General features: G+C 45.6%; 1 long non-coding RNA gene across 1 annotated transcript; it reads left to right on the top strand.

Annotated features, from left to right (window-relative positions):
• The first annotated feature begins 928 nt into the window (after positions 1–928).
• Positions 929–4,622, top strand: LOC146424927 (uncharacterized). Its single transcript, XR_014846922.1, has 4 exons — positions 929–1,002; positions 2,549–2,709; positions 3,198–3,653; positions 4,406–4,622. It is a non-coding gene; the product is annotated as an uncharacterized LOC146424927 (long non-coding RNA).
• Positions 4,623–9,305: the final 4,683 nt, after the last annotated feature.

The following is a 9,305-nucleotide window of genomic DNA, read 5'->3' as shown; positions in this document are numbered from 1 at the left end:
ATTAATTAGAAACTGATTAATTACTGGTGTTGTGTTCATCCATGCTTCTTCAAAGAGGGAGTACCTCCTATGCTTTCCCTGCAGACACTCTTTAAAGCTACTGCTGCTGTGTTACCCTCCTTGAGTAGCTTGTGATTTTTCAAAAATTCAAAAGATGCCTCAAGGATCTCAGTGCTGGAGCTCCCCATTACTCTGAGAAATAGTTATAGGACCTTTCCCTGTCTCAAAAATTCAGCCTCTGTTCCTTGCTAAGCAAGCAAAATACTTAGTGTTCTTGGTTCCCATGGGTGTGAGTACTTTATGGTACTGTAACGGCACTATGAAGCCAAGACAAAATGCAGATTTCAATGATTAGTAACAAGCCATTATTCTTCTCTCCAGACAATACAGAACCTGACAAACTGGGCTGCGCAAGCCTTAAATCCTAGATTTTAAACAAACAATAGAGAAATCTAGAAATTGCAACAATTCTAACTCGAGTAGCAAGCAAAAGATCAGAATTAAAACCCTTGTAACCTTCCCTTTTCCTCACTGGTCTCTGTTGGGTGTTGCTTGGTGTGGCTTTGGGGAAAAGGAAGTTCTTAGCCCTTGTGCAGCAAGGCTGGACTGATCACTACAAGTTGCGTTTTTGTTGGATTTGGTTTCTCTGGACAAAGATATTGACCTTGCAATGGAAGGAAACCAGAAAGAGATAAAGGAAAAGAGCTGTACTGAGGAGGCTGGTGTGAGTTCAGACTGTTTAAGGAACTTCTGGCATGGAGGCTTTGAAATGACAAAAGAGCATCTTAAAAGGAAGCCGTGTTGCTAAGCAACATGAATTGTATGTTGAGCTCCAGGAAGAGAAGAGAGAAACTTCTCTAAGGCTTTCAAGGAAAAAAATGCGGGTGAGGAGCCATGGCTGCCTCCGAAGTGTGTTTAAAGTCTTGCAGCCACATCCTGTCTGTGAGAGGATTTCCATGACCCTTTGGTGCAGACTGGCCACTGGTGAGACTGTGTGGGCAGGTGAGAGCCACCTCTCCTCCTCAACCTGCTGAAATGCAGGAGCATTGTGCCTCTGCTCAGGGTGGGTGAGAATAATGGGAGAAACCTGGAGCTGCTACAATAAGGCAAAAAAAAGCATAGGTCATGCTCAGCCAAATGTTTTGGGAATGTGATGTCACAGCAGAATTTTGATACCTTGAATTTATTTCTCATGTTTCCCTCCTCTTTCTGCGCCATTCATATTAACAAATTCTTATCTATCACACCGATGGTCTTTTCCTGATCATCCATCCAGCTCCCAGGTAACTGCTGGTTATAACCTGTGATGTAACGAGGTAAAATGCATGCTCCCTTCAGGAATATGTCAAACTAAATATATTTTGCCACTGAATAACATTTGTTCCTTTGTACTCACCATGCCAGAGATGGGGCTCTGAAGTTCCTGTGCTCACAGTAGTCTTGCCTTTCTTGCCAAGTGTGAATCCTTGACCGATCTGATTTGCTGATGGGAGAACAAACCAGCCTCTCAGCTAAAATTCAGGGTTTTGTTCTTCATTGGGAAGAACAAAATTCTGCTGGGAATTGAGGCTGCAGTTGGGTGCTGCTGATGAGCTGTTTTGATTAGATGGTTTTGAAAGGGTAATTTTTTTAAACTCAGCTGGACTAGAGATGGGGGTACGGGAAGGGTGGTTCCATGTGTGCAGAGCTATTCAGCCATGCCCCTTCTGCCCACTGGCCTTGGCAGTAACCAGTGACCTGGGGCCACAGGTCTTTTCTCCCATCAGATGCTCTGTCCCAAAATCCTGTCTGCTCTAATGTCAGCTTTCATGGGTTTTTTCATATTTATATACACCAAATACCTACTCCCTGTTTCCAAAATTATGTGCAAGGAGAACAATTTACCAAATGTAAATGTAAATGTAAATTGCTGAGTTTGTCAGATCCTGGTTTGCTCTTCCACCCTGTGAAAAATCTCTGGATGAATGTCCTTGAGTGCTGTCAGGGGTTACAGTCTGCAGGTTGGTCCTTAGTCTTTTGAAAGGTTTTCACTTGGCAACTCAGTCTTTGGCAAGATTTTATTTCCATCAGAGAAAGCACATCAGAGCTTCATGCTGCAGCTTTTCTTGGGTAGTCCTATGCATATTGCCATCCCTCCAAAAAACCACCTTCTTTCAAACGAACATGAGAAACAAGCCAAAGCCTTCTCTTGTCTTTTTTTGGCAGTAACTTACAAAAGTGAGTGGAATTCTCAAGAGACTGCACCCCAGCTCTCTGTGCTCTCCTGGGGTGGCTGGGAGCAGCTGAACAGCCACACCCATGGCAGGTAGGGTCTGGGGTGGCTGATCTCCCTAGCCCAAAAGGAAGGGAGCAGCGTCTGGGCTCCACCTTCCCATGGGCAGTGACAGCGACATCTCCCCGGGATGGTGTTGGCAGGTGGTCAGCACTTCCTCTGCCACTGGGGCCTATGGCCTAATCACGCTTGCTGTCAATTACAGGCTTTGTCCTCTTGGTGTAGCTATATTTTCCTTGCTCTAATTTAGCTTGGTTCTTATTTTGCTGTGGACAGCTGAGAACAATTGGCACTTTCCTCCGCCTAACATCCTCTGCAGCACCTGTAGGCTGTCGGCGCTGCAGCCTCCCTCCCTCTGCTGCATTGTTTCTCCTGGTCAGGCCCATCACCTCCAGCCTGTGGGGACAAAACCATGTTTAAAGAAATGTTCCCAGAGGGTGTGTGAATTGTAGTTTGTCACGCTGCTGTGCTGATCTGAGCTGCACTGCTTGGGGCAGACACATGTCTCTGTCAGTCTGCACTGCACCATGGGATGTATATTTTCCTTAGGTCACAGAAGAATGGATCTTAAAGAAACACTTGGGGTTTGGGCACTGGCACTCCATTTTAATGAACAAATAGGAGGTTTCAGATGGTGTGTTGGTGTGATAAGAACACCAGTGTCTTTCAATGTGCTGCTGTTTGTGAGTAGTAAGTGATCCTGGGCAGGGTTTGCCTGGTTTGATTAAATGACACAAGCTGGGTGTGGGCAATAAGACTGTACAAATGGACTGTTTTACACACAAGAGGAAATAACTCTGGAAGAGGATAGTGGAGTGAACAACAGCAGAAAGAAAAACTCCTATGATCTTGATGAGATTTCCAATATTTGCCTCCCATATTTTCCTTTAATTTAGTTTTACCTTTTTCTTCTCCTCTCTTTCAGATACCTAAGCAGCACAAACAGCAATGTGCAGCTCACTATAGACCCAGTCTTGCAGGAGTCATACGCAGCATTGTGGAGTGATTGGGACCTCGGGGAGCTGCAGTTTGGAACAGATTTGTTTGGCTGCCTGCTGCTGGAGGAAAATCTAGTCAGTTACTCAAGATACAGCCATGAGTTTGTCTAGATTTTCAGTTAACAGCATTTTCCATGGCCTTTCTTTTCGAGGTCCCATGTCTAAACTGCTGTCAGCCTGGACTACATCATGGCCAGCTGTATGAGATCCCTGCAGTGCACACTGCTGTGCCTGTCTGCAGCTCCAGCTCTCATGCCCATGAGCCACAAGGGTACTGTTTGCTAAGGCACTGTGGTATGCCCTGACTGTGAGAGGACAATGAAGAGTTCTCTTCAGGGTAATCCATCTTTTTGGCATTATTTAAGTGTCTGCACACCTTGCTGGTGAGTGCAGTTTCACCTGAGAAGGTTGTTGCATCCATGTGCAGTGATCTATGCTGGTGACTTGTTGATGTCTTGTGTAGTGTATGGGGTGTTTGTCAGACCTCTCAGGCCTGATTTTGTCATCACTTAGATAATTCTAAGTGGTGGCAACACGAATAGGACATGTATTTCACGCAGAAATTCACTTCTTGTCCTTCAGGATTTAGATTAAACAAACTTTAAAAGGAAAGTTTTAAGTGAACTTTTTTATCTGAGGGTACAACTCAAAGTCTGGATAAACAAGGGAATAAATCCAACAGTACATTAGGAAAGAGGGAGTAATTATTATTTTAAAATGCAACCTCATGAATTACTTATCTAAACTGGAAGGTCCTTAAAGACAGAAATGTGTTTGAGCACTGCAGTACAGATGTTCCCTCCATTTTACAAGTACACGCACAGGGGTACATACAGAGGGAAACTAGATGATAGAAATGAGAAAAAAGTGCTGAGGTGCAGATGCAGCTGTAAATCAATGTATGGAAGCAGGGAGTGATGTGGGGAGAGGTAGTCGCTCTGGGAGGTGGTCTGAAGTGGAGCTCTGGGTGACAGAGGTTGAAGCCACCACACAGCCACAAACTTCCCCTGAGCTCTGAGCATGATCATACAGTAATTGGGAAAATATTACAGTTATATGTCAAAAATCCAATTAAATATGCCAGTTATGCTGGCTTTCCAAATACACTTTTTTTTCATTTCTTTCAAACTTACAGCTCAGGCTGAAATTCTGGGAGGCATAGGACTAGGAAAACCCCTGTGGATGGGAACCAAAGCCACTGCTGATGCACATGGCCAAGGAGCAATTTGCCAGCATTTTCCTACAGCTTCTCTTCCAGATCATCGTTTGCTCCCACTGCTGCTACTCAATTCCACGAGATGGAGCTATTCTAACATGGATTTGGCAGCAACCTCCAGGAAACAAGCATGCTACTGCATACCCTTCTTTCTTTCTTTTCTTTTCTCTTCTCTTCTCTTCTCTTCTCTTCTCTTCTCTTCTCTTCTCTTCTCTTCTCTTCTCTTCTCTTCTCTTCTCTTCTCTTCTCTTCTCTTCCTCTTCTCTTCTCTTCTCTTCTCTTCTCTTCTCTTCTCTTCTCTTCTCTTCTCTTCTCTTCTCTTCTCTTCTTCTTTTCTTTTCTTTTCTTTTCTTTTCTTTTCTTTTCTTTTCTTTTCTTTTCTTTTCTTTTCTTTTCTTTTCTTTTCTTTTCTTTTCTTTTCTTTCTCTTCCCCTCCTCTCCCTCCCCTCCCTCCCCTCCCCTCCCCTCCCCTCCTCCCCTCCCTCCCCTCCCCTCCCTCCCCTCCCTTCCTTCCTTCCTTCCCTTCCCTTCCCTTCCTTCCTTCCCTTCCCTTCCTTCCCTTCCCTTCCTTCCTTCCCTTCCTTCCTTCCTTCCTTCCCTTCCCTTCCCTTCCTTCCTTCCTTCCCTTCCCTTCCCTTCCTTCCCTTCCTTCCCTTCCCTTCCCTTCCCTTCCCTTCCTTCCTTCCTTCCTTCCTTCCTTCCTTCCTTTCCTTCCCTTCCTTCCTTCCTTCCTTTCCTTCCTTCCCTTCCCTTCCTTCCCTTCCCTTCCCTTCCCTTCCCTTCCTTCCTTCCTTCCCTTCCTTCCCTTCCCTTCCCTTCCCTCTTCCTTCCTTCCCTTCCCTTCCCTTCCCTTCCCTTCCCTTCCTTCCTTCCCTTCCTTCCTTCCTTCCCTTCCTTCCTTCCCTTCCTTCCTTCCCTTCCCTTCCTTCCTTCCACCCTTCCCTTCCCTTCCCTTCCCTTCCCTTCCTTCCCTTCCCTTCCCTTCCCTTCCCTTCCCTTCCCTTCCCTTCCCTTCCCTTCCCTTTCCTTTCCCTTTCCCCCTTCTCCTTTCCTTTCCTTTCCTTTCCTTTCCTTTCCTTTCCTTTCCTTTCCTTTCCTTTCCTTTCCCTTTCCTTTCCTTTCCTTCCCTTTCCTTTCCTTTCCCTTTCCTTTCCCTTTCCTTTCCCTTTCCTTCCCCCTTCCCTTCCCTTTCCCCTTCCCTTTCCCCTTCCTTCCTTCCTTCCTTCCTTCCCCTTCCCCTTCCCCTCCCTCCCTCCCCTCAATTTTTACAAATCTAGTTATGTCTGCATGTGCCATTTTCTCCCGCTGCAGAATCTACTCATTCCCTCTCTTCTTTGCCCCCACCAGCCCCATTCCCCACTGAGTCACAGTGCAGACAAAAATTCATGTAGATGCTGTTGCTTTATGATGTATGTCTGGAAAACTCATCACATGCCTGTCTTTTGATCAGGTCATGCTCACGGAGCCAAATTCCTCCTGCCCTTGTTGTTGGGGCATACTTTCACACTGCAGCCCCCTAGACGGCAGCAGCTCAGGGAGAGGCATTTATCTGGGGATTTGCAATAGGAGCTGTCAAAGTTAGGGCCAGGTTTATAATGTTTGTAGTGCTTGAAAGAAGGGTATCATGAGCACCCCTTGCTTGCAGCTTGTGTAGCAAGTTGTTTGGGGCTGTGCTGGCATTGCTGTGAGAAGCTGGTGTTCTCTGTTGGCACACAGCAGATAAGTGCTATCTCTGTGATGAGGTGTTGCTGGCAATGAGTGCCTGCCCTGAGTCTGTGGCCACCCAGGAGCCAGTGGGCAGAGGTTTCCTTCCCAAGCAAGTGCCCAGTGCTGCAGGCTGACTGCTCCCCTTGCCTGCCACGGCAGAGAGCCAGCCGGCTCTTGTCAGCCACATGGGGTCTGAAATCCTCACTGCTGTGGGTCCCAGCTAAGTGGAAACCACAGCAAGATAGATAAGGGTCAGCTATACAGGCAGGGGGCTGCCATCACCAGATCTGGTAACACTGCACCTGTCCAAATTCCCGTGTGAAATCTTAATTCACAAAGACTGGAGCATAAATGTGTTTGACAATTGTTGGTTGGGCTTTTTCTCCATTACTGGTTTAACATCCTTCCTTTCCTGTCCCAAACCTGTGCTTTACAGTGGAGAAGGGAGTTTTGGGGGAAGTATAAAAGGATCTTGTGAACTCCCAAGATTGTCCTCTTTGCAGGTGCTCCTGAGGCAGACCAAAACCTTTGGTACACTCTCGGCACACAGATACTTAGCAAGCATCATCCATCTCTTGCTTTTCAAGACCAAAACAGAGACAGAATCAGCATAATTTCAATTTCTTTATTCTGGTGACCACCCTGGAGCAGCTGGTAATGTGTCTGGGGGCCCCAGAGTGCAGGCCATCCTCACTTCCAAGGAGCGCCTTGCTGTGTGTCCTTCAGCTGAAGTTTGGTCCTCTTCCTCCCACTCTCCAGTCTTCAACATGAGCTGCTTTGAAGTGATTTTGCTTGAGCCACTTCACTGCCTCTATACCTCTCATCCTTTCACAGAGTCATTAAAATCCTCTAACGTGGGTTATTTAAACATAGCTTTAAAGGTACAATTTTCATAAAAGTGTGTGTCTCTTAGTGCATGCCTAGCAGGCAGTTACTGCCCTCCACACACGTGTGCCCTTGGCACGCTGGCCTGCCCGGCTCAGGCTGGCACTCTGGCTGTGAGTGTGCACGGGCATGCCAGGAGCACAGCCAAACACAAACAGCATTTTCAGTCAGCCATGGAAACGTGCAGTGTGCAATTGCCTGTGGATGTCCAGGGTGTAATTCTTGGGGATGACAAACTGTCTGTAGCTCCTTATGCATTTCACTGCTGTGCAAATTCCCTGAGACCAACTGTTCTAGATCTCAAAGCTCCTGACTTGCTGTGCCCCAGGAAGATTTACCCAGATGGAAAGATGGGAGGGAGGGAGCAGGCTGAAGGCAGCTTGTGGGAGTGAGGCACATGCAACATTGGTTCCAGGAGTGAAAAATTAGTGGGCTAAAGTACATTATTCTGCTTGCACGCAGGTCCCTGCTTTGGCCAGGTAGCCAAGCTGAGGACAGCAGAGAGGTAACATCTTGCTTGCTAACCCACCATCCAGAGCCAGGGAGAGCTGAAATCAGCCAGTGAGGGGTGCCTGCCCATGGACACCAGCTGCTCACACAGCAATAAATGATTGTCTGCACTTCTTCACCAGGAAGAAGATGAGGCATGTGATAGCTCTTGCAAACACTGGTGCCACAGATATTTACTCCTTTTATGTGAGAAGAAAAAAAATGCTAGAAGGACCTAATAAATCACAGTATAAATGCTAATACTTGAAAGGTCTGGGCTACAAATTACTTGAACTTTCATGAGTTTCACATGTCAGGGATGTGGGTGATTTAGGCTAGTGATTATTCAAGACACAGGGTGTGATTGGACTTTTAGGATTTGAAAGGATTACACATGCTTGTCAAGTGGGTGTTTAATCTCCCTTCAGTTAAAACTTCAGTTTGTAAATGTTGAAACTATAAATCATCACACCCTTGGTCCATGGCATAGGAAAAGCTGTGCTGATTTCCTCCCACCTCAGTTTAGATTAACTGTTTTTCTCCAGTGCTATTAATGCCCTCCAAATTACGACTTTTCCTTTTTTAGCCCACACTCTTGTGTGCACACACACATGCAGGCAGGCATGTATTTCATAACAGGTTTTTGTGCTTGTGACTCAGAGCTGAACTATTAAACCATAACACATGGTTGACATCTGGAATTCTCTCAGACATTTTTGTCATTTGAATATTGGTAGCCATGGGATGCTACTCTCCTTTCTTGCAAAGCATAACTTTCTTTATTCTCAGCTCATAAAAACAGAGCTAGAAGATTTTACTGAGCCTGTTGGTGTCACTTGATCAATATATATACAATATTTTGTCCAAGCCTGTTTTAAAGGCACATGTGTTCAGAGAGTTTGGCGGAAAGATCTTACTAAAGAAAGGCTGTGCTTCATCTTTAGGCTTAAATTGATTGCATACCGTGAGAATATTCAGAAAAATCATTGGTTTTGCTCAGCAAGAACCTGTGGTTGCTAAGAGTCACAAGCAGTCACCTGCTAGCTAGTAAAATGGGATAAGATTTGCAAATGGATTGGGTTGGTGTTTGTACATAATTATTTACATTAATTCCTTCAAAAGAATGCCACTCATTTGGCTGGTTTTAGAGGAAGATTAAAATAGCTGGTATTTGCTGCAGTGTGGAACAGTTTGTCTTGCCTGTGTCTCACAGGGTGTTGTGTGCTATTCCCAGGGCTGTTTGCCATGAGCTAGTACAGTCCTGCAGAGATTAGGATTTTGCATTCTTCTTTAAATATTGTGGGTTTGCCACTCAGAGTGCTGTAATTAAGGATGTGCTAAATTTCACATTGATACCAAGGATGTAATGAAAACTTTCATCTCTCTGCCACTGTGATGAGTGTCAGGCATAAAGGGGTGAACTGGGGGAATTGTTCCTGGATTTGACTCAGAAAATCATCTGATCTTATTTTTCAGTGCAGTCTTACAAGCACATTTTTAACGTTCAGGATTGTCTCATTTTCCACTGACATTGATAAGGATGTAATACTGCTTCACTGCTGCTTCAGGAAGAGAGGAGGAGCATTGTCTGAAGGCTATGCTGTCCTCTCTCTGAGAGTAAATACAGTATGCCTTCAAGGCAACTTCTTCGCCTGGTGAGGGGCTGCAAAAGAGGGTGACTGTGACAAAGTTAAAGAAGGTGACCATGGAGGTTTCTGAGAGATGGGCACGTGAAGAT

The sequence above is a fragment of the Lichenostomus cassidix genome, chromosome Z (genome assembly GCF_008360975.1).
Source record: "Lichenostomus cassidix isolate B80296 chromosome Z, HeHo_3.0, whole genome shotgun sequence".
Lineage (NCBI taxonomy): Eukaryota > Metazoa > Chordata > Aves > Passeriformes > Meliphagidae > Lichenostomus > Lichenostomus cassidix.
Note: the sequence above shows the minus strand (reverse complement) of the source record. Positions and strands in the feature narration are given on the sequence as shown.